Raw genomic sequence first — 27,343 nt, 5'->3', positions numbered from 1 at the left:
CCATTTACATTTTTGAAAAAAATCTCTGTTGTACACAGAGCCGTAGCTAGAGGGACCATTCAGGCAGCCGAATGTAAGAGACCAGCAGGAGCTTCCCCCTGGCGCTGATACCAAGGGGCGCCGAACTAGCAAGAAGAAAGGAAAAGTGTTTAAAATGAATAAATGACGCGGCGCCCCGTAAAACTTCTGGTGCCCTATTAAATCAATATTGTAGGTTAGCTAAGAAATGGATTTTATAGAAATGTTCTTGCTCTCTCCGCTCGCAACTCAAACGTTTCAATAACAGTCACAAGTTTTTCACTTATTAAAGAAAGTTATTATATGTGACTTATTAATGACGATGTGATATCAAAATGCCGAGTAATGTCTTTTAGATTACGCAAGAGCATTTTCAAAGTCAAACGTTCAAAGTCTGAAATGTGTTTTAATGGTGATGACTTTGCTTAGTTAATCACGCCCTTCTACAAAGTCGGGTTAATCACGACGGTTTGAATGAAGGTATGAAAAGTAGAAGAGTTAAGAGATGCTGCTGTTTGCTCCGGAATATTAAAAATGAAAGTAAACAAGAATAATAATATTTTCGAACTTGAAGAAGTTGTAAAATAGGGGCTTATGACATCAGAACTTAATCAACGATTTTGTCTTTTCCAAAAACTGATCACTAGCAGTGATTTTTAAAAATTCAATTGACATACGAATTGCTTCCAATTTGAATGTTTTTATTGGAATCGTTTCTCCATGGATATTTTTTCTGCATATGTATCTAGTTGTGTAATATATTCATCTATCTACATATATACAAAATATACACACATTATATAGCCTTATGTATTCCGTTACATTTTATAAAAATATTTTTTTCCGTAAAAGATCCGAAATTAAAATACTATTCAAATAGAGAATAAAATTACGGAAGTTTACAATAATTACTGGAAATGAGGTCCAAATGTTTGGGTTCGGGTCTCTTTTATTTGTCTATTTAACATGGTATTGTACTAGAGTGTTGGCGTTTGAAAGGTCGGGGTCGATTAACGAAAGTGGTAATGTCAGAAATTGGATCCTGGCCTCAAAGCTCCAGAAATGAGGTTTCGAAATGTTGGGTTCGAGTCCAGTCTATTTCTCGTTTAAGCATGGAGTTCCTGCATAGAGATGGTGACGTTCGAAAGATCCGGTTCCCCTCAGCACAGTGGGGGTCAGGACCGGGCCCCCCACCATGAGGTCCCAGAAATGGAGTCCCGATGTTTTGGGCATGAGCCGCTTCTATACGCCTATTAAACATGAATTGTTGTACGAAGGTGATGGCGTTGTAAAGGTTCGGGTCGTCTGTGAGAGATAATGTCAGAAATCGGGCCCTGGATTCAAGGTCCTGGAAATGAGGTCCCGAAATATTGCTTTCGGGTCTCTTACATTCGGCTATTAAACAATGTGTTTTTGGACGCATGTTGTGGCGTTGGAAAAGTCCGGGTTCCGAAGTTTGATCTGTGCTTTAAACCTTTGCAATGGGTCAATCTCAATCCTTGATTGCGAGATAAAACCATGAATTCAGCTATTAATATGGTTTTATTTTGCACAATCAAGCATTGAGATCAAATTAGAGAAAAATTTTACGAAACAAAAAAATGGGTGCCCGGAACCAATTTCTCATCAACGTTTTGTTCACGGGATAAAGACGTCCAACGCCACCACTTTCATCCTACAGCTCCATGTTTAATAGGCAAATAAAAGGAACCCGAGCCAAAGACTGCGGCATTCCATTTCTGAGGCTTCAGGGCCCGATCCACGGTTTCTGACATCCCCGCAGTGCTCAGAAGACCTAGACCTTTTCTAGTTTACCATTCTCGTCCAACAACTCCACGTTTAATAGGCAAATAGAATGAACCCGAATCCAAAGTTTCGGAACCCCACTTCTGAAGCTTTGAGATCAGAGCCCGATTTCTGCCGTCACAACTGTGTTCAAGGTACCAAAACCTTTCCAACGCTACTACCCTCATCCAGCAAATCCATGTTTAATAGGCAAAGAGAATGGACCCGAATCCAAAATTTAGGAACCTCATTTCTCGGGCTTCGGCTTCCATTTCTGACATTACCAATGTGCTAATGAAATCCAGACCTTTCCATCGGCACCCCCCGCGTCCAAGAATCCCACGGTTTATAGTCGAATAGAATGTACGTGAGCCCAAAATTTCATGACCCTATCTTTGTCGATACGGGGTCCGGGATTAAATTTCTCGTATCACCGCTATGTTCAAGGGACCAAGACCTTTCCAATGCCACTAGCTCAATCCAACAACTTCATGTTTAATAGGTGAATAGAAGGACCCAAGGCAAAAGTTTCAGGAACCCATTTCTGGGGCCTTGAGTGCTTCATTCCATTTCTGACATAATCGATGTGCTAAGGGGACAAAGATCTTTCCAACGCCATCACCCATCATCCAAGAACTCCATGTTTAATAGTCGAATAGAAGAAACACGAGCTCAAAATCTGGCCATTTCTGGGGCCTCCGGGCCTGGGCTTGATTTCTGGCTTTACTGCTATGTTCAGGGAAACCATATATTTCCAACGCCACAACCCGCGTCTACCAACTAAATGTCTAATACGGTTTCCCTGGCGTAGGAGAATTGGCTGCATACTCTTTCCATAACTGTCCACAAATGGATTTGTGTACAATCAAAACTTGTTTTGTCAAATTAAACAGACAGTACAAAATAAGCATCTTGAAAGCATCAAAAGGACACATAATGATCACTTTTGGCTGTGTCAATGGACTGTCCAAGAAGCTTGATAAAAATTTTGGCATAACATCAAAAGCTGCTTCTCTTACATGTAAAAAAAAAAAGCAAGCTTGGTAACTGAATTCTACTTCGCCCCGGGCGCCAAAATTTCTAGCTACGGCTCTGGTTGTACAGTGATGACGGTAATTGTAATAAATAAGACTACTGAGAAGTATAAGTATACAAAATTTAATAAGTTAAAATATTGTCAAATATGAACAATGATCTAATAGGAAAATATAATCTTCAAACGTAGTGCCCATGGCCCGATTGCTGTTGTGAATTCGCAGTAGATGTAAGATTTCTTAAAGCGGTGTTTCCATAGTTGGTACAATTGTACCAAATTCAGCCCTTTTTGTCATTCATCGGCGCATTGGTACCACGCTCGCACTTTCAGCTCCTTTTGTGGAAACTTTAGTACAATTCTACCCAATTCAGCACCGTGTAACAAATACTTGTCACATTTTCAAAAATATCAGTAAGACTTGGTGTGTTGTCGGTATTTTTTGTTACTGTATGTGTGTTATGTGTATGTGTACTGTCTTACTGTACATGAGTTGTAATGTTACATGTTTTCTGTTTCTGTATGTGTATTGTGTATATGTGTGCTGCACTACTTAGAAATAATAGATACTACTGTGGCTTAAAATTATTAATAAATGTGATGTGATGTCTTTCAGGGAAATTTCTAGGATCCTGGACCAGGTTTACATTTATATTCTTCTTACAGTCTGTTATCTACCTTCGGTCGTGAAATAATCGTAAATAAACGTGCAATAATTTATATTTTAATTTTTTGTTGTAACGTACTGTTTACGCACGAACTCGAAGATGATTGTTTTGTTCCTCGCTTTATATATTTTCTTCATATATGCCCATAATACCGTTTAGGTTTATTGGTCACTTTGAAATAGAGGAGCATTTGGTTTCCTTACCAGGCCCAAAACCAGCCAGAGAGGTTTAGGGGGGCAATATGTTAGGGGGCCATGCCATTAAAAATTCTCTTACAAGTATATATTCTTTTTTTGTATTAGTAATAGCATTTTGAATTCAGGTCTGGAAGAACCACGAAACGTTTAGGGGACCCAGGTCCATTAGCTCCCTCTGGTTGCGGGCCTGTTCCTTGCATTACATACCTAATATGATAACTGTTTTTCCTGTTAATTTACGCCCTCTTTTATACTTCCTGCGTGCGAGAAAAATTTCATCTACCTGTACGGTTATTCGTGGTCCTCCAATTTGTATGTTTTTTAAAAAGTAATTTTTAAAAAGAGCATTTTCTTCATTTGAACTCATCCAAGAGGGGAGATGAGTGTTCTAGAACATTTCCACTTTTAGTTTCGTGTTATGGATCCGTGTATTATACTGGTATAAAATTATGAACTCAGCCTTTTTTGTTTCAATTTGGTACTATTTTTCATCCCACTCCAGAGCTACGACTTAAAGTAGTGTTGGTGCTCTCTCAATTAAAATGTATTTCCAACGAGGGATTTTCGGTGTATATTTTAGAACCAATGTGTAAGAAGCACTAGTGCTGTTCCCAATACTGAACAACTATAATTTGGGAAACTAAAATACTGACTGTATCGCAGAGTACCATTGGACAATATCTTAAAATACGAATAAATTACTCTTTTCCTTCAATGTATAAACATGCTTTTCGAATTAGATAAGAAATTTAAAATATATTTTACTGATGTTAGAAACAATGTGTAGACTATAAACAGATCTACGCAAACACATCACAGGCTTTCAGTGATGCAAATTGTTAATATTGTAACAAATATATCTATAAGCTTGACATCTAACAAATTAAGTGAAAATATATAGGTTGAAATTGAAATTACCTTGACAATTTAGAGTATCAGGAGATTGTTAGGAACAGATCTGTGACAGTCTGAACTTAATGTTGTTGTGCGTTTTTTGGTGATTGGAAACAGCAACCTCCATTAATGGTTTTTATAATGTTTTATTCCGAAAAAGAACTAAAATAACACATTAATACTAACTAAAGTTAATACAGTGCATTAGAAGCTGAATAGGAAACACAAACAACTAGTATTTGTGTGACCTCTACTTCCATTTTACGACAATGATTGCTTTTATTTCACTGTACATTTCTGATAAATGCCTTTGATAAAGATTGTTAGAACTTAGACATTTCAGACTATCGTGATATGGAAAAACAATGGAATGCTGAATGTTTTAACGTAGAATTGGTCGGCGAACTTAAGCTCTATTTGTGTGTGTAGGAACTCTATAGTTTAATAATATATAGGTCATCTATGATTCAAATGGAAAAAAATCAATTCCATATTGATTTGCATATTGATTGTCACATGCAACTTGAATTTGAGTAACATTCTTCCATGAATTTTCCCTGCTTTGGTCCATTAACTGTACTTATAACGATATCCTCGTTATAGTAATTGATAGCTTTATATATGGTTTTCTATCTCGCTCGCACCCGAAATAATATATATCCATTAATTCTTATATAGTCATTTTTCTTCAATTCGGATTTAAGTTATTTCTTTAATTACTTCTCTCAAAGTCAAAAGATAAATTTCTTTTTCACGTTTGAAAGCAGAAAATAAAACTGAAAAAGTTTGGAAATTCTGAAAGAAAAATGAAAATGATCTTCAAAATTTACATGGGTGAAGGTTTCGATAACTCTTACATTCTCTTGGATAACACGTACAAAATTATCTTTCTTGAAATGTCTGTATTAAATGGCTTTTCATCGATTTTTATCGACACGAAAACATTATATTTATCTCGTTTTAATGCATACGGTAAACAAAAATCTGTACTTTCAAACACGGAAGGAATTAACTTTACCATATTAGATAATATATATGATTTCCATCAGGTCAAGATCAATTTAAATTATCACATTGGTCTAGTCGAATCTCTTTCTTTTACCGAAAAATTATCTGGTAATAATTTCTTCAAAAATCACAATGTTTCCAGTTTGTTAAGAACGTTTCTAGCCTGTATAGATCTGCTGTTCCAAAATGGGATCAGTTGGTTTCGTGAATGGGAGCAGGGTTGACACTAGTGATGACATTTGAGCAGAGCAGGGGAAATTACTCCCGGAGTTTGAGAAACACATTTTAATAAATTGTAAACTAATGCACTGATAAAAAAAAAAAGCATGAAGTTCTTATATCGATGGACAATCTCGCCCCACCCTCTGACAAAGTTTTAAATTATGCTCCTGGTTGATATGCAGATCTCATCCTTTTTTTACTTTCGGTTTGGTATCACTAAGGCTGACAAAGACTTTTGCATATTTTACATTTTCGCCGATCCCAAGAGTTTCATCCAATACATGACTCAAGTAGCATTCTTACTGCGATCGTATATGGGTGGCAAGATGGCGCGCTGAAGCCGATGCTGCAAATTTGTTTTACCTTTACACCTGGTGGCCATTGAGCGGGCAAAGGCCACGTGTGCTCCGCGTGGGAGCCTCGTCGACAAGCAGGCGGCACTTCTCGCTCACTCCTAAAATGAATACAGCTTAATACCGACGCAGTTAATTTGTCCAAGATGGAAAATGAAAATATCGTATTATCTCCGATTATATATAAACATAAAGAGCCTTATGCAGAGTCGTTCTGACGTGTGATTACTGCCATAGTAGAGTTTTACTAACATACACCTGCAGTAGTCAGGCCTTTAGCATGACGCTAATCATAAGTCAAAACGACTCTGCATAAGGCCTAAAAGTGCTGAAGTTTATGGTCACAGTCTATGATATTAAACAATGAAAAATTATAACTTTACATTGCAGCCTCGAATATCGTTTATTGAGCTTTTAAGCACCATACGAAGCATATTAACAAACCATGATCATAAGAGGCGGTATTTGTCCAGGAAAAAAGAAACTATAAATGTCATAATAGTATTTGTGTCACTATGTATTGTATGTTTCTTTGCCTACAATGAAGAACGTGCCTACGAACCAAATTGTTACAGTATATTTCGAAATGCTTCAGATGAAAAATTGATTGTGGCCATTTAGTTTAGGTCAACATGAAAACAAATAATTCCTTTAAATGTATTTAGTGAAAAATCCTAATATCTAAGTATACAACATTCTATCAGTGCGATTTCTTGCAGATATATTTTAGATACGCATAAAATAATTGCTTTAAAAAATAGTAAAATCGTATTTGTTCTGGGTTAAGAGTTCGAAGAAACCCAGGAAGACTGGTAACACAGAGAACTGGGGTACCGGGAGCAGTTGGACGAGTGCTCTTTGAAGTCACTTTTGCTTTTAGTACAGCATATACAGACAAGTCATTCACAGGTAAATCTTTCCATTACGATGATTATAATATAATTCGTTTTTAACCGCACAATAATGTATTTTACGAGAATACAAATATATCATTCATGTACAGAAATTAAATACGGCAATACAAAGGAATAGGTATTTTGAGCCTAAGCTATTAGGACAAAATAGGTATAAAAACCCTCTTGACGCACAGTAAATAAATAGCAATCTTACGTAAGGTTGTGGAAATTCCGCTCGAAATGGGCGACACTAAATAAACAAAATCAATATGGTGGAGATAAGACAAGGGAAAAAGCCATTTTCTAAATCTTTGGGAATACGTGCACGGAAAAATTATACATATATGACGATCTTTTAGACTTCCAAAAGTATCCTATTCATAACAGCTAAGTCAGTAACGACGCTAGAGAACTGCAAGGTGGTGGGCGCCCCCTCCGGTGTCATCCACCGTTCCCCGACTGCCTGCCAGACATTTTGTATTGTAATGCAGGTGAAGTAATATAAAACTATTATTTCCGGTATATAAAAAAAATAATGGCTTCCCTAAGTCTCTGCTTCTCCACTCCCTCTTCCTAAGAAATTAAAGCAGACGTCACTGGGTTATGTTCGTCCGCTTGTCTGTCAATCAATAGATGTCATAGCACAAACGGTAAAATAAAGCGGTAAAACATATTCTGAAATAGTCTACTGTAATTATTCAGTGTCCCATCAATAGGTGATATTGCCCTATCTGTCCTTATCTCGCTATTCCAACAGGAAGTATTATGAATCTATCACTTTAAGTTGAAATGTTGATCCATATAGGCAAAAATATCAAGAGATAAACGATTTTCTCAGATGAATTTAGTGTCTCAAGAATATACGCCTTCTTTACCATCATCATTCTACTGTAAACGGAAGTCGTTATAATCTACAGTAATCTCCGGTTTCAACGTTAATCGCCATAAAATATAAGTTAGTTTCGTTTCACGTTGCGTATTTGACGAAGACTTCCAAACTATGGGAACTCAATAACTGACACCGGAGGTAGTAGATACATATCACTTCCAGTTGCAATACATTGACATAATGTCGATGGAACCTCTTATCTGGACAATGAAATTATATCTTAAAGATTTTCCTTTGTATCTGTTATGGTGTTTTCCGTATTTACTCTATAAATAACTTATTAACCCATTTGAACCCGTTGTTCCAAAATTGGAACATTTTTTACTTTGCTTTTATTTTTCATATTACGTGAATAAAGGTAACAATTTTTGTATGGACCTCTTCATTTGGTACCAATGGTTTAGCAAATGACGTATCTTTGTCTTGAATTGGCGCGAACGATGTCTGCTGTCGATATTAGTTGCGTTGAATAAGAACAAATTATGGTGTCTCAAAGGAGGTAAGTAAATTTCATGTTCGTTTATGAATTTTCTACCTATATAATACTCTTTGGGTAGGAGAAGTATTAAGTTTTCAGTGCATGTGAAATGCAACAATTGATTATGATTGTTATTAATAAAATAGGGTTATAATTTTGAATGTTCCAATATTGGAACAACGGGCTCGAACGGGTACATGAAGTTTGCTTTTTGTTTGTTCCATTATTGGAACAACGGGCGTAAATGTATCCATAAAACTATATAATATGGTAATTTTATGGGATGCATTAGTAATTGCTTCGCACATTTTATGAGCGTATTTTTATTTGATGCTATTTGTGCCGCTTTTGAGGGCATTTTGTGCTTGCATTCGGAATTTATTGGTCTCATGGAGGGGAAATTTATACACAAAAAAAGATTTAATTGTTACACCCACGCGGTACGCTTTTCATTTGAGTTGAGTTGATTGTGAATTTAACGTTCTTTCAGCAGCGAGGCTATATGAGACGTGACCTACTCATTAAAGTAGAATCCGAACCACATGAACGCTCGCCGGGGATCGAAGCCGGTCTCCCATGTCAAAGGCGTGTACGCTAACCGCTTAGCCACGAAGGAGCTCTTTTTCAGTTGAGAGACGACAGCCAAATAGAGTTGCAGGTGTCTTGATCGCTCATTCACTGGATCGTATTTACCTGTATATAGGAGTTGTTAGGAATGCCTGATTACATTTTGTAACATTTATTATTGAGTTCACTTTACTGCAGTAAGATAAAAACAGTAAATTTTGGACATAGATAAAGGCATAGTATATAGTTATATTTTATAGGTATTGTAGGGAAATCATTAGCAGCCTACACAATTTTACAGGCCCTGGCCGCCTTCCTTTCAGTTTCTTCCCCAGTGTTATCATTATGTTGATTGCTCCAGTGTAAAATATCCTCTCAGCTGTGTCTGGTAGCTTGCAAATAAATAAATATTTTATGTTGTTCTGTATTTTAAATGCGTATTTCACAACTTCATCTGGATTTTATTTATTTCAAGAAATACTATTTTACTTCAGATTGAGTGCAAGCGGTCCCGGGTTCGATTCCCGGTGCGTGCTTTCGGTAGAAAAAGTGTAAGAAGCTTTCATAGGCCAGCCATCCTGAATGAGGATTTCCTGAGTTTTCCTCGTTCACACCAAGCAAATGCCGGGTTGGTACCTATCATATATGTCCCAGATCGCTTCCTTCCTTCCCCAACACTTGCTTCCTTCCCTTTCCCTGGGGAGTGTTCTCGCCGAGGGACGTCATCCATCAAACGTGACGGGCTAACATGGCCACAGATGCCGAAAGCCCAGAAATCTAAATCCTCCCTCCCTATTTCAGATTGACTGTTGACGAAATTATCAATATACTTGGTAACGGAGAAGATATTCTTGCTGCAGATATTGTCATTACACCACCAGAAAATGAAGAGTTCTCGGAAGAAGATGAAGCAGATATAGAGAGGCTATCTAGAAATCAGTTGCTCGCTAAGGGAGGAGCTTCTTTTACAGTAACGCAAAGCGGCCAGCTGAGAAATGAATTTATAGGTTAAGAGTTTGTTGGATGATGAAGCTCCGAAACCTAGTACATCTAATGAAAGTCAGCCTTCTGCAAAGTCACATAAGAAATATAATCCCAACAACGTGCAACTCTTGGGAGACCTATTTCGAACCAATTGCGACCTCGACAAACGAGCAATAAATGAAGTGGGATATGACAAAGAATTACATTTCATTGTAAAATCAGAAAGACAATCAAGATCTGGATAGTGAATATAACACAACATGGAAGTGCTTCATTTACTTCCATCAGTAGTAAGAATGTGATGTATTGGAAAATAAGTATAATGTAAAAAAAAAATCTGTTATGTGAATATGCATAATATTAACATGTTTCAATATTTGTATACTTTGTATCTAATGAATATTGAAAAATTATTGTAAAATTTGTATCCCAAAACTTTAACGAAATAATACTTTAGCCTGGTTAAATTTAAATATTTTCTTCCAAAAACCTGTACCCTTTCAGGCCCGTTGTTCCAAAAATGGAACATTACCAAATTAGGGGTCCATGACATTTTCGTGAACCATAATGTATTTAAATATGTTCTTTACATTTATTTTTACCAATCTGACAGGAACCAAGTTTAAATTCGACAAAAAAATAATTTGGGTTTAAATGGGTTAAACTGAAAGTTGTAGTAGATTTTTTGCCCTTTCTACTTTTACGTAGCAGAGATAACGAGACGCTAAATTCATTTCTAAAAATATATTTTTACAATTTATTACCGTTTATACTCTATGGTGATAAATGTAATGTAAAATAGTTGATTTAAACCCTTCTAGTTTCTATAGAAGGTTAACACAGATGGATCTTATTCTTGGGGCACACACGAATCCATATATATATATCTATATCTATATGTATCTAAATAGATAGATAGATTTATATCTATATCTAAATAGATAGATACATAGATAGATAAAACCTGTTATAAAGCTTTAGTCTTGTAAGAGTGTTCAGCTTTTGTACACTCCGCATCAAAAAAATTGCGACATCTAACGCCGTGCACCTAGCCCACCCAATATACACCTTCTTATCCCATAATCGTGTCTGGTAGAGAGACTCCCTCCCTCTCCTCCTTTCTTCTCTTCCATACTAAAATTAGCTAACAACATGAACACAAATTCTAATTTCAAACTACACATGTATTAATATCGATAAAATCAAATAACAAAACCGAGACGAAACAAGATTCATAAGTTAATTTAGGGAGAAACTGAAGCACACATAATGAAAAATTGAAACCAATGGATATATATTTCCCAGAGGTTCAGAAACGAGGCAGAGAGAGAGAGAGAGAGAGAGAGAGAGAGAGAGAGAGAAGGCGAAAGAAGAAGAAGAAAAGAAAAGGGAGAACATGAAAATGTGTAATTTTAAACTTAGTAAGAAAAGAGCCTAACATTATAAAGTTCCGTTACCAGAAATCCAACAGTAATACAGAAATAACGTTTGTTTTTGTATATTTTTTCAGGACTATTCGAATATATAGAGGATGCTTGAAACAATCATTAAGTTTCTTTCATAAAGGATAGCATACTCAATTTCCAGTAGAACTGTAGACCTCACAGACGCATCTAAGATAATGTCAAAAGTTTAACACATGGTATGTTCTCGCGTAGTTCGGTTGTAAATTCGGCAGTGTTCATTGGACGTACTGATGCAAACTTCAATCTACTAAACCCAGTAGGTAGCGTAGGTCATATCTTCCATTCCAGACTAATAATGCAAAGTGAACCAAAAAGAAAAAGGAAGAAAGAAAGAACGATAAAATTGAATGAGTGCTATTTTACTGGTAAATTTTTATCAGAAATATGCTATATTAAAAGTCCAAACCGTATCATAATGAAAAGTTACAAATGTTCAAATGGAAAATTGGATGTTCCTCATAGATGTAGCAGACCTTGCATGTTTCAAATTTCAACGTGAATAAATCACATTGAATTATAAGATGGAAACAAATTTGTGTCGATTTAGTATAAATAAATTTCTGTTTCCAAATAACCAAAGAGGTTGCCATGTTCTAGTCCAGCGTTTCCCAACCGGTGTAAGCGGCACAGTGGTATGCCGCGAATGGGTCGCTGGTGTGCCGCGAGAAAATCGAAACAAAGTTATTAATTATATAGCAATCAAATTGCAAGACAGAGAAAAAAGGTATATTTGTATTTCACATTACTACTATGAATCTAAAATTTAAAGTTTCATACTGTGTTACTTTTCTGTAGAACATTTTTCTGTACATTTCTAATTTTGAAAAAAAAAGTATTTTTTATCATTGTTATGACCATTATTGCTTCTTTATTGTTGCGGACTATTTCGTAACTTGAAATTTTAAAATATTCAATCCTTCCCGCAAAGTAAACATGCATACGAATTACCTAGTTCGTTCGTTATTTAGTGATCCTCCTTGTTAATGAAAGGTTGGATACAATTTTCGAAAAAAAAAAAAAGTGTATTTTTAACAACTTGAGCCCTATATCTGATTGCAGTTGTTTTCTATTTTCAAATTAAAATGAAAAATAAGCATAATGATTTACCATGGGGAAAAAACAGTGATCGAGCTTTCTTCTCTGTGAGAAGGATGTCAGTAATCACAAAAAATACTACACTATTTTATATTTTCAAATAATAACAACAATAATAATAATAATATAATATTGTGCCGCGAGAATTCAAGTTACCCTGAAGTGTGCCGCAAGTTGAAAAAGGTTGGAAAACGCTGTTCTAGTCTTTTCCGAAGATTTATCTGTACCGAACATCCAGCATCACTTTCATCTCTTGAGAATATAACGTTGTAATTTGCACAGAGAGAATGAACACGCTAGAGCTCAAACGGATCATAGTGTCAGTCGGATAATGTTGGTTAGCTTATGGGCCACCACTGAATCGAGGATTCAAACCCGTAGTGACCCGGTAATTCGACTGAGACTCGGTAACCCAGATGATAAAAAAGATATTTTGCTTATTCCCTTGCGTGTAAAAAGTATTTCTTTCAGAGATGACCAGGACTGGAGATGTTATATCCAGAGCACGAAAAACTCCACGCTGAAGTTGTCAGTTAATTACATTCTGCAGACCAGGTCTATCGGTCTCTTAATCCGTTTTAACTTTGGAACACGCACACGCACATGAAGTGCGTGTGTACGTGAGAGAGAGGGGGAGAAATGAAAGATGCAACGATAGGATAGGGAAACGTCAAGAAACAGAGAGAGAGAGAGAGAGAGACGAATATAAACATGAAACATACTTACCATTACAGTGTGTGATGAAGAACGCACACACTGTTTATTCGAATTCTCGCCAGTGATGCTTTGTAAGTTCTCCAACAGAAGATAAATCTCTGTTTGCAGCCATTAATTTATGCGAAAAAGTTATACTACCTGCTGGAGAATCGAACCCACGTTTTCCGCTTGGAAGTCTGGTACTTTACCACTACACCACCGATTGCTTTACCGAAACTTTGTTCAACAAATGCTGTAATATTTCTTTCCGAGAACGATAACACGAAAAGTGTTTACTGCAGATAAATGAAGTGTTTCGAATATCCTGGTAAATCCCTTGCACTTTCTCAACCAACATTCGTAAATTGTCTCTATCATGATAAAGGTGTTTGCTTTCACATTCTTAAACATTGCAGTATAATATGAGAAATCGGTTCTTCACTATCACTTTGTAAAAAATGCAAGCTTGGCGTGAACAGGATTCGAACCAATGCTGGACATCTGTATGAGTCGTAACTCCATTATGTTACCCCTACACTACCATGAAACCCGAAGCTTGACTCTAAATATTACTTACTTTAGCCTTGATTATTAGAACGATCAAGCTTATTCCTGTAAGGTTATTTGCACCTAAGTGCACAACGAAATTCATTTATTCGACGACCTAGAGAGAAATTAGTACCCACTAATAAAGGAAACGATATTCAATCCAGAAAAAATACAGAAACAAAAACATATTATGCAGTAATTTCGCCGTGCAAATTCAAATGTACGTCAATAATAATAATAATAATAATAATAATAATAATAATAATAATAATAATAATAATAACCTATATTGTAAAATTGAAAGGGACTGTGACTTATAGTCTCTTGAACTACCCGACCGATCTCGATGAAATATTCAACATTGATAATGTTCGTAACTGGGAGGATTTTTATCTATTTTTTTGATGGTGTTACTTGAGGCAGGGGAGGATGGAAAAATATAAAAAAAAGTAAAGAAAACTTAATAAGTCTTGAATCAAACGACCGAACTGAATGAAATTTTCAACATAGATTACGTTTGTGTAGTGGAATGCTTTTAATCATTTCATTTTGATGGTGGAATGTAGGGCAGGAAAGGACGGGGAAATATACAAAAATCAATGTAAATTAAGATAAAAGTGACTATGTTAATGAGTTAATAAGTCTTGAACCACCGGACAGATCTGCATCAAATTTTCAACATGTATGAAGTTCGAGCCTGGAGTGGTTTTCATCATATCACTTTGACGGTAAAGCTTAGGAGAGTGGAGAAAAGGGGAAAGATATATGAAAATAAATGAAACTTAATAAGTCTTGAACCACGCGACCTATCTCGATCAAATTTTTAACTTAGATGAGGTTCGGGCCTGATATGGATTTTATTATTTCACTTTGACGCTAGAAATTAGAGAAGGGGAATGCGAAAGGGAGATATGCACACATAAATAAAATTTAATAAATCTTGAACCACCGTACCAATCTCGAAAAAATTTTCAACCTAGATGAAGTACGAACCCGAGATGGTTTTCCTCATATCATTTTGATGGTGTAACTAATTGAAGGGGGAAGAATAGCAACATTTAAAAGAGAACGAAAAATGACCGATATTAGTATCGAATCTATAATTTTTGGAGTCCTTGAGCTGAACAGTGACAGATCTGATGCCGTTTAAATCCAAATTCAGCCCGCAACCTGGAGGAGGGGGAACATTTAAAAATGATCAAAATAACCAATACCATTGTGGAATTCACAGTTTTCAGAGTGGCTGAGATTAACAATGGCACTGAAGATGCCATGCTCCGCAACATAGGAAGGGGAGGAGATATGTAAAACTCATCGAAAATGACCGATATCAAAGAGCACTTTAGTAGTAGTAAAAAGCTACTGAATAACGGAGCATATTATTATTTTTTCTCAATTTACCCCAGCCAAGCGGCCAATTATTATTATTATTATTAATAATATTATTATTATTATTATTATTGGCGTACTTTTGAACTTCCAGAACGAAATTAATTCATAATATGTTTTTATTTCTGTAATTTTTTCCTGGATTGTATGTTGTTTCCTGTATTAGTGGGTACTAATTTCTCTCTAGGTCGTCGAATAATTTTTTTTTTTTTTTTGTGCACTTAAGTGCAAATAAACTTACAGGAAGAAGCTTGATCGTTTCAAAGATCAAGACTAAAGTAAGTAATATTTGACTTCTAGTTTCAGATGTCATAATAGTGCAGGGGTAACGTAATGGAATTACGATTAATAAAGCTATCCAGCATAGGTTCAAATCCTGTTCATGAAAAATTTGCATTTTTTACAAAGTGATAGTGAAGAACCGATTTCTCATATTATACGTGAAATGCTTAAAAATGAGGAAGCAAACACCTTTATCATGATAGAGACAATTTACGAATGTTGGTTGGGAAAGGGCGAGGGATTTGCCAGGATATTCGAAACACTTCATTCATTTGCAGTAAACACTTTTCGTGTTATCATTCTCGGAAATAAATATTACAGCATTTGTTGAACAAAGTTTCAGTAAAGCAATCGGTGGTGTAGTGGTAAAGTACCAGACTTCCAAGCGGAAAACGTGGGTTCGATTCTCCATCAGGCAATATAACTTTTTCGCATAAATTAATGGCTGCAAACAGAGATTTATCTTCTGTTGGAGAACTTACAAAGCATCACTGGCGAGAATTCGAATAAACAGTGTGTGCGTTCTTCATCACACACTGTAATGATAAGTATGTTTCATATTTATATTCGTCTCTCTCTCTCTCTCTCTCTCTGTTTCTTGACGTTTCCCTATCCTATCGTTGCATCTTTCATTTCTCCCCCTCTCTCTCACGTACACACGCACTTCATGTGCGTGTGCGTGTTCCAAAGTTAAAACGGATCAAGAGACCGATAGACCTGGTCTGCAGAATGTAATTAACTGGCAACTTCAGCGTGGAGTTTTTCGTGCTCTGGATATAACATCTCCAGTCCTGGTCATCTCTGAAAGAAATACTGTTTAAACGCAAGGGAATAAGCAAAATATCTTTTTATCATCTGGGTTACCGAGTCTCAGTCGAATTACCGGGTCACTACGGGTTTGAATACTCGACCCAGTGGTGGCCCATAAGCTAACCAACATCATCCGACTGACTCTATGATCCGTTTGAGCTCTAGCGTGTTCATTCTCTCTGTGCAAATTACAACGTTATATTCTCAAGAGATGAAAGTGATGCTGGATGTTCGGTACAGATAAATCTTCGCAAAAGACTAGAACATGGCAACCTCTTTGGTTATTTGGAAACAGAAATTTATTTATACTAAATCGACACAAATTTGTTTCCATCTTATAATTCAATGTGATTTATTCACGTTGAAATTTGAAACATGCAAGGTCTGCTACATCTATGAGGAACATCCAATTTTCCATTTGAACATTTGTAACTTTTCATTATGATACGGTTTGGACTTTTAATATAGCATATTTCTGATAAAAATTTACCAGTAAAATAGCACTCATTCAATTTTATCGTTCTTTCTTTCTTCCTTTTTCTTTTTGGTTCACTTTGCATTATTAGTCTGGAATGGAAGATATGACCTACGCTACCTACTGGGTTTAGTAGATTGAAGTTTCCATTAGTACGTCCAATAAACACTGCCGAATTTACAACCGAACTACGCGAGAACAAACCATGTGTTAAACTTTTGACATTATCTTAGATGCGTCTGTAAGATCTACAGTTCTACTGGAATTTGAGTATGCTATCCTTTATGAAAGAAACTTAATGATTGTTTCAAGCATCCTCTATATATTCGAATAGTCCTGAAAAAATATACAAAAACAAACGTTATTTCTATATTACTGTTGGATTTCTGGTAACGGAACTTTATAATGTTAGGCTCTTTTCTTACTAAGTTTAAAATTACACATTTTCATGTTCTCCCTTTTCTTTTCTTCTTCTTCTTTCGCCTTCTCTCTCTCTCTCTCTCTCTCTCTCTCTCTCTCTCTCTCTGCCTCGTTTCTGAACCTCTGGGAAATATATATCCATTGGTTTCAATTTTTCATTATGTATGCTTCAGTTTCTCGCTAAATCAACTTATGAATCTTGTTTCGTCTCGGTTTTGTTATTTGATTTTATCGATACTAATACATGTGTAGTTTGAAATTAGAATTTGTGTTCATGTTGTTAGCTAATTTTAGTATGGAAGAGAAGAAAGGAGGAGAGGGAGGAAGTCTCTCTACCAGACACGATTATGGGATAAGAATGTGTATATTAGGTGGCCTAACTGCACGGCGTTAGCTGTCGCAATTTTCTTGATGCGGAGTGTACAAATTTATGAGATACGTTTTATGAATCATATGATAGAACCTACATAAAAAGGGTTGTTTATATTGCTGTGTGTACAACACGTTCAACTTATGTAAAATATATTTATTGGTATTTCGCCTTATTAGTATAGATTGTCACATAGTCGGTTATATGGTAGAATGACTCCTGATATTGTTGATATTACAAAACAATACACAATATAGCAGTAATCTTGTCACCATTAGTAGTATTCAATAAATGCTGTTCGATATTTTTTTTGTTTATAGAACCTACATATCGCTACATAAATAATAATAATAATAATAATAATAATAACACAATGTAATTGATACCAGATGTATATTTTTAACTACTAAATATACTTGTATCATGTATTTGAGCATTAATTTTGCTTTTTGAAAAGTGCACTGAGAAAAATCCGTTCTCCAGATAGCGGTATATTGTACAAATATACGGAATCCTCTATCTTACTACAGAAATAAGTACGGAGCATACGTTATCCGTATGCTACATAGGCACTGTCCTCAGATGTTACATCATACCGTTGCAGGATGTCTGATATCTAACAGTCTTCCTTATATTACATACATATATGTATGTTACCTTCGTCAGTTATATGTTATATACGTCCATTTTTATGTGAGATCCTGACCGCATATATTCCTTCATACGGAAAGTACGTACAGATGGAACACTTATACAGAAAGTATTATAAACCATGCGTTCTCAGTTATACGTTTGCTGTACGTTAAGTCCAAAAACTACAGGATTTACAAATGTAACATACGTTTTTACGTACGCCACATACATTTTTTTCCTTCAGTGTGGCTTTAAAATATTAAAGTGAGTGTAATAATATGTAAAATATGGGCTAGGGCTAGGGGGCGCCAAAATGTAACTTTGCCCGGTGAAAAGTTTGCCTTGGTCCGCCCCTGGACCCACCTAAAAGACCTAAAAGAGATTGGCGCTAGAACACAACCAATTATTCAATGACATAAGAGTCCGCGAAACCGTGCTTCTTTGCAATGTTCATTACCGTTTACCGTTGTTCCGATTCTTTCTAAACCTGACAGTTTTATATTTTTAGAAAATTTAAAACATTTAGTTAATAGCAATTGGTACAACAATGGTCATAATTCTGTTTTGAGTTATTAAAGCGATGTATTCGATTGCTATTTCTTCCTTTATTTATTTATGCAAGTGAATGCTAAAGCAAAGGTTCGGACCTCCAACTCCGATGTCACATTGGTATTTTATGTGGGTCTAGGGTTTGGGAATTAACTAGCACTGACCTTTTAGAAGGTACCATCCCGGTCTTCGCCTGGTGGGGTGTAGAAAACCAGGAAAAACCTAGTCAAACCAATGAAAGTGTGCCAACGTACCACAACCAAAGGAAGTCCATGTTCAACTCTGAATGACAAAGTGGTGATGACGTTTATTGGGATCACCATGGGATATTAGTACCTTCTTTCTAGGCAAAGGACCACAATTACCAGGGTATACTATGCCTCACAGCTGCGAGATTCTGTGAAATTCCAGAGCGTTGCATGCTGATGAAAATGTCCGCCTCCTGAAAAACAACACAACCGTTCACTGCTCGAATGTTGACCAGATAGATGCACAAACCTGAGTATGAACTCCGTCATAGTTCGCGTTTTCTTTTGACTGCACACCATCATCATTCCACCTCTTCCCAACCATGCAGTCATTTCCTAGATACCAGAATTTCTGCGAGGGTGTCAAGCTGCTTCCTGAGGTGCAGTAATAGATTTTCGACCACTACAGCTTACTTCACTTTCGGACCCATAACACAGCAACGGTGCAGAGTTACGAGCTGTATATTACCACCTGACCTACATGGATCTGCAGGATTACACGTACGAAATGTCATCGCTCTACGATGTGTGGAAGTGGGTCCGGGTGGGATTTTCTCGCGCACCTCTCGTTAGTCTTCAAATTTTCAAGAAAACACACATGTGCCAATTACTCAGAAACTATTGATTTCCAACCCCTGGTTCATATTAGTGAAAATGTTCCCAAGTACTTGCAGAATATCCCCTTGCAAGGAATTGGAGTTATGGATTGCAGAATATATGAAAAATGGAATTTAAAGGTCCATCGCTCCAAATCTATGAAACCTACCGTTGTCGAATCAAGATTTCTCCTAGTAACTAGTATATGCCCTATCCAAATATCCATGTTTCACAATCCTAAGGTAATCACGTAACTATTTTTATAGAAGGAGTTTGACTGTGAGCATATAATCTTTAGTACTCACTAACCACCTCTATAAAAATTGTTGCGGACGAATCGCAGGATTCTGAAACTTGGATATTTGGATAGGACACATACTAGTTCCTAAGTGAACGTTTGGGACCAGGTCTTGACCAGACAACGGTAGGTACCATAGTTTTGGAGTTATGGGCCTTTAAAGTTTACTTTTTCACATTTTCGGCAGCCTATAACTCCGAAAGGAAGCATTTTTGCACCCAGGTTGGTCTAAACTTTTTGTCTTCTCTTGGTGTCATGAATCACCTCCCAAACGTAGTCGCTGTTGTTTTGAAACACCCTGTATATGCATACTATAATTTGGAACTGTAAAGAAAGTATTACGTGAAAGCATATTGGAAGGTGAAGTACGTATCGAGAGCGAAAGAAAACTTGGAATTCATGCGTGCAAAAGCATACGAATATCTCCAAGTAAGACATGCACAAGAAATCAGGCAATACGAGAGACTGAAAGAATCAAGCAAAGTTCAAGCCAGGACAAAATGTCAAGATTTTTGACGTACAACCTCGTCTAGGTGTTTTTTCAAATTTTGTTTTCCCAAAATTGCACAATTTCGGGAACAATAACGAAAAAGATTTATAATAACTAGCTGAACCTGCTCTCTCTACACAGCGCATTATTCACATATGAGCATGAATCTCCTTGTCATTCCTTACAACATTTGTACATGTCCCTTTACAGACACAAGTGAAAGATATCTTGATAAAAATCGGCAAGGGGTATCATACGGGGAAGATTTTTTCGACTATTTCTTCAATATCTCTTACCGTTTACAAGATTTCAGCCTACTTCCGGTTGGAGTTCCTACTTCATATATGATGAGTGTTTTCTTTCTTGCATGTAGTATGCAATAAGCACATACATTACATACACAATTAATTATAAAGTCAGTGATAGATGATGTTCATTAAGCAAAACACTTCAAACAATAAAGGTTGTATTTAGACTGCAGAAATTGTTATTTTTCGTTTTTCATTATCATTTGGCCATGAAACAAACGCCTAAGAAATATACAACTCCTGTATACAAAGGCAGGAGACAAGGTGATGAATTGGAATGCAGGATTCTCGATAAATAAAGAGTGGGAGAAGATTCTGCTTAAAGAAGAAGAAATGAAAAGGAAGAAGAAAGAAAGAGAAAAAATAATAAGGAAAATAAGGATAATTAGAGGACAAAATGTATCCAGTAAACTTTTAATTGGACACGTGTGCAGCTAAAAAGTGAAAGTGAAAGCCACAGAAGTGCTACTTTTTAATGAAGGGGCGGAGCCTAATTAAAAGTTGATCTCCGGAGAGTGTATAAGTGATGACCAACTCCCAAGCAGCCAGAAGGAGTGAAAGTCTGATGAAGACACAGTTATTGTGTTTAAACTGTTACGTGATAGTGTTTTTTTTTTTTTTTTTTTTTTTTTACATATTATATCAGATATAATAATGAATCGATGGGAGAAGGAGACAATAGAAAGCGGAGGAAAAAGATTGCTCTTCTTTTGCCGTTATGTGGAGAATGTTTAGGAATATGGAAGGAAACGAAAAGGCAGATAGAGAAATTCGTAAGAGACGTGGAGGATGAAAAGAAAGGGATTAGACTAGAAAATGAAATAGAAGTAGACAAGGAGATAAACTATTTAGATATGAAAATAAACAAGTCTGAAGGGGGAGAGTTTATTAGATCCCGGTACCTAAAAGAGTGTGCAGCGGGAGTGTATTGTCACAAACGAAATGATGTAGTAGATGAGGGTACAAAGAAGAATTTCATAAAAAGCATGGAAGAAAGAATAGGAGACCCAAACACAAATGAAGAACAGAGGAAAACAGATTTATACACACAGAACTACAAGTGCATCATAGGAAATTTGAAACATTTACGTGCATCAAATGGCGCGTTAATATGTATAAATTTCGTTTTTGTCACTGATGCGCAGCATTTTCAACCCTAGAGAATGATCGAAAATAAAAAATGGGTCATTTGAGACATATAAATGCATTGTGGTTTAAGATTACTCAATTGATGCAAATATTTGCATCGGTACTTATGCATTTCTTCTTGATGTGAGCGTCACCTGCCGTGTTTTGTTTGAAGCTAGTCTCCAGCACTTACTGCGCATGCTCGACTGGTTTTCGTGTTGTTGTGGAGCGAATTCTAACTTGTTATTGTGTGTGTTCTTTTGTCTAGTGCTGGAGTCTGCTTAGAAAAACGGAGGTAAGTGTATATTAAAATACGATATTATTGTGTTAGGTAGTGCAAGTATGTAGTTATTAAGAAAAGTACCGTTAGCAAAACAACAAAGCCATAAGGGATTCTCAGAAGGAACTCGTTTCCTACAAAAATCCACAAAGGAGTGAAGAAATATTTAGGTTAACTACAGTACATACTGTATGTTGAAGTGACTCATGCTAGTGGCTGCTTGATTCTCATTAAATATATCCGATGCATACGTGAACTCCGAACCGCTGTTATTATTATTATTATTATTATTATTATTATTATTATTATTATTATTATTATTATTATTATTATTATTATTATTATTATTATTATTAATACTTAATATTCTTATTAGGTGAAGGTTGATTAGTTAGAAAAACTTCATTTAACTCGTATAAGTTGTTACTCCTGCACCAAGGCCGCCGATCCTGGGGGGGGGTTAGTGGTCTGGGACCCCCAAAGTTGAAATGGTCCTCTAACGAGGGGGGCCAAATTGCTAAGTTGAAGCAGGTTCTCCTATTTCTACAGAACATGGTCGTTCATTTTTCCTTTCTACTAATGCATATCTTTCATAGGGCCCTCCAAAGTTACACAGAAAACGGCGCCCTTGTCCTGCACATACCAATAGTTGAGTATCTACTAAAAGTCACACATGGTCACGTAATTGTGATGTTTTGGTTAGAGTATCGGGCCAAAAGCCCCGATTTCGTGATATTGAAGTAAATATTGACAAAACACGGGTATGCCTACTATTGAGCAGGAAATACATTGAAGGTTAAAAACAGTAGCACGGCATTAACCCTTACATATATCGTATATGTTTATACGTTAGGGTTGTATTTTCATTATTCGATTTAAAAAGTACTAATAAAGCTTTCTTTCTAGAGTGGAAGCGTTCTAGAACACGTTACGTATGGTTTTACGCCTTTCCGGGTCGAAACATAGGGTGTGATACGTCATAACTTAAAACTAAAGAATTTTTTGTTAGGCCTATTTTTACTATTTTTTGAGTTACTTACTTTTGCACCTATAACAAAAATTCCCTTTTTCTCGATTTTCCCGCTCAGATACTCGACGGAGACATGCGAATGGAAAACGTTTCAAAGGCTGTTCTATTCTGAAGAGAATGAGGTACGGACCATAATGCTAATGTAAATAAGGATGTCTCAGGAAATTTTTACCTGAGATCTTGTTTTAAACGGGAATTTATGGTACTGTGGGCATATTATTTTTTGGCGGGCTTACTTTTGCACCTAGAAGATCGATATTTTGCACATACATTCAGTGTACTCCTTAGTATTCTACAGATATATTTCAGATCTCTGCGGTGCCCCAAGTTGTGTTCAAACGGGTAAAAAGGTTTTAAAAAGAGATATTTTAATAAATCTCTTTATCGAGATTTTCCCGCCTCAGATACATGATGAAGACATGTGATTGGTAACGTTAGAAAGTACTTTCCATTCTGAAGAAAATGAGGTACGAACCATGATCCTAGGGTAAATAGGGATGTCTTAGAAAATTTCCCGTTTTTGCGGGAATTTGGGGTATTGTGGGGACATTCTTAGCACATGTGTTAATATATACATATTTACCTTACTGTTCTAAATAGAAGCTTGAAATTTTGTAGACATATTCACTATGCCCTTAACATTTTTCAGTTGATTTTGAGATCTGTGTGTTAACACAGGGGGGGAGGGGTCCAGAAATGCTAAAAAAAAAGGGATATTTTAACATAAATCACATTTTTTGCAATTTTTCCCGCCTCAGATACATGACGGAAACATATGAATGGTACCGTTTGAAAGACTGTTCTATTCTGATGAGAATGAAGTGTAAAACATGACCCTAGGATGTCTCAGAAAATGTTTATATTACATCCGAATCTTTTTGAGTCATCTGGGCCACTGTGGGGATGTTCTTAGCTGATTGGTAATTTGTTTCTCCCATCCTTACTATTCAAGATAGAAGCTTGAAATTTTGTACACACGTTTCGTACACCATTTAGTATTTTTCAGTTTATTTTGAGATCTGTGTGTTAACACAGGGTGTTCCGGAGGGACCCAAAATAGAAAAAAGAATTTTTTCTACCAAAAGCCTTATTTTTCCCCTCAAACTTTCCGTTTCAGGGACATGATAGGGAAATGTGAATGGTGCCGTTTTAACACAGCGTATAATAAGGAAAGGAAATTTCAAATGTAATTTCTGGTATCATTATCAGGTTAACTTTTCAGAGGTTAACAGGATTTTCCACTAGTGTTATGTTCTTCCAATGAATTCAATTTGATTATGAGATTTAAACTGACTGTTACTTCATTTTTAATTAAAATTCGTAGTTTCATGAATGGGAAATGAAAGAAACATAACTCAGCATGTCAGAAGGCTACTGATGATGTGTCAGTAGAGACAAGAGACACACGTACTAGAAAACATGCTACAGGCTAAACCAGTAACGTCTTAGTTACTGTTCCATTTTCAGTTTTTTTTTTTTTTTTTGTTTTTTTTTTTTTTTTTTTTTAAGAACATGCGTCGTGTACTTACGTAACATCCTATATTACTGAGAAAGTAAACCTGATAGCGAAATTCTGATTTCAGATTTGAATTTAACATGGTAAATTACTATAGACCTACAGACTTTTATCCCAGAAATATAACTTTTTTAGAATATTATAATTATACATCACAAGAACAGTTTTCATATTTTTGTACCTAATTCGAAACGTCCACGTATTTGTCCGTTTGCGAAATATATCTTTAATAATTAAAAACAGGGAAATGTAAGTGAAAAATTCTTTCAGATGATTTTAAAATGAAACTTTGGATGTCTTCCCGTTTGGCCTTTTCCCGTTTCGCCTTGTGCCTGTTTTCATTACTTCAGGCTATGATGCTAAGATAGTATATGCTAATTTGATTGTAAGGCGAAACAGGAATTCCCCTTTCCCCTTTCCATTTCGCCTTACACCAGCGAAGGGGATTTTCAAGTTATGATAGGGAAATTTAGTAGTATTTACGTTTGAACGAACAGAATAGCGTATAATCAAAGCAAGTATTCAGAATTTTGTGTTATCTGCGTCACTGTTTAAAAAATTGCTCATGTAGCCTTGTATTTGTACCTCACATATGAAGAAGAGAGCGGCGGAAGAACGAACATCAACAATTACTAAGACATATAGGTAAGTATAGTTAAGTATATATAATATTTGTAATAAGGTATAAGTAATTTTGACACTGAAGCTTTTCTGCATGTTTCTAATATTTACTCGTGCAACTTTTCCAAAAGTTATTTTAGAACTTTAGATGTGGAACTTTTCTTAAATGGCATCCTAGCTAGCACACAAATACATAGTCCATTTTTTTTTTAAATTTATAGTGTAACACAATTAACCGGTCGTAGTTAAGCAATATTCCGTCTGTCTTTACTTTCTAGAGGGAAAGTACGACTTTTTTTTTTTTTTTTTTGCTGTTGATGTTTAAAATGAATTTTTTTCTTCTCTCCAGGAAGAAGATTGCTAAGGGAAATTACTGTGGTGAAACTGCATCTGTTGTCCCTATTTTTGGTGCCGTTAAACACTCTCTATATAACGTACGAGCATGAACCGGGCACCACTATCGCAAAGATTGAATAAATTGAATGTGGAAGGATCGTGGAGCGAAACGCAGGACGGCAAAAACTTTTATTGGGGGACGAAGGCGATGACACCAGTAGAATTCTTGTAAGTTATATTTTAGTAATCAAGAAAATAGTTTATCATTTCTTACGTTCTTCTTGTTTCTTTTTTCTTTTTTTCTTTTTTTTTTCTTTTCTTTTTTTTTTTTTTTTTTTTTTTTTTTTTGAAATCGTGAAAATCTGTTATGACAATAGTAATAGGAGTAAGAATATTAATATTAAAGCATTTTCTTTAGAATGTCTGTGTTGTTTATTCTAGTCTTTCTATCTTCAACAGGTTTTCGGCACTATTGGAACTTTGAAAATTATGTGTCAGTGCGACAGGATTGTAATGGAGGGACACTTAAGACTGTACCTCTCCTTTTCTCCCAAATGTACATCCTGCACGGAAAATATTTCGGACAGGTATTTGTTCTCCTCTTCTGTATATTGCCCAGTAAAAAGCAAGAGACACATGTAAGATTACTGGAGATAATCATGGAAGAAGCTGAGAAATTTGGACTGCGTTTCAAATTGAAAGAAGTTTCTATTGATCTTAAGAAAGTAGCAATCAATGCTATAAATAAAGTATTTCCTGGTTAAAATCACAGGATGTTCCTTCCACTTCTCTCAGTCTGTTTGGAGGAAGGTTCAGCAGTTAGAACTTTCTCAATTGTACAAAGAGAACACTGAAGTAAAAAGATGGATTCGACATGCAGCAGCACAGCCTCTGGTACCAACTTCCCATTTAGATGTAGTGTTTGTACGTTTGCAAGAAGATGCGCCTGACGTTCTATGAAGGAGGAGTTCCATGATTATCTTATAGACACTTGGCTGGATGATGGTGACACGTTATTTTCTCTGTAAGTATGTTTTCTTTCCTACATAAATAGATGGCGTTTAGTGCAAAAAATTAATGATTGTTTTTTTATTATTAAATCATTAATTAAGCTATCCCGAGCACTCTACAGTATAGCATTTTTTCCATTAACACCTAATGTAAAGTGTAATATAGATTTTCTTGCGACGTGCATGTATTGAAGATTCTACATTCACTGATTTGTAAATTATCAAAAGAACACATTCTTTTGCTTTGCAAAAGAAATAAATTAGGTTCACCCAAAATTTTGCCATCGACTTTCCAACGTAGATTCTCCTGCAATCCTTTGAATTTTTAATGTGCTAATGATGTATTTTTATCTATTTGCAGTGACTTGTGGAATCACTTTGAAAACGATCAAGAACAAATGACTAACAATGCAAGACAGTAGCACGTCAAATTACGAAGAAAGGCATCAAGGGATCACTTAGACATACATTCTTTCATTGAATTAATGAAAGACAGGCAACGTGAAAATGAAAGATTGCGAGTACTTCTTCAAGTGGTTATCAGAAAACACACTTAGAAAGCTAAGGCAGAGACGGTTTGACGACAGGATTCACCGCCTAAAAGATAGACTTAAGAACAGTGAAATTGATGTAATTTCATATACTGATGCTGTTTCATATTATATCCACATAGAAACTTGATATGCTATTTCGGGTGTGATAATAAAATTTATGTTCTAAGATATTTGAGTTTAATTTGTCTGAAATAGAAGAGA

The sequence above is a fragment of the Thermobia domestica genome, chromosome 3 (genome assembly GCF_964235325.1).
Source record: "Thermobia domestica chromosome 3, izTheDome1.hap1.1, whole genome shotgun sequence".
Classification (NCBI taxonomy): Eukaryota; Metazoa; Arthropoda; class Insecta; order Zygentoma; family Lepismatidae; genus Thermobia; species Thermobia domestica.
The sequence above is the reverse complement of the archived record's forward strand: the minus strand, read 5'-3'. Positions refer to the sequence as shown.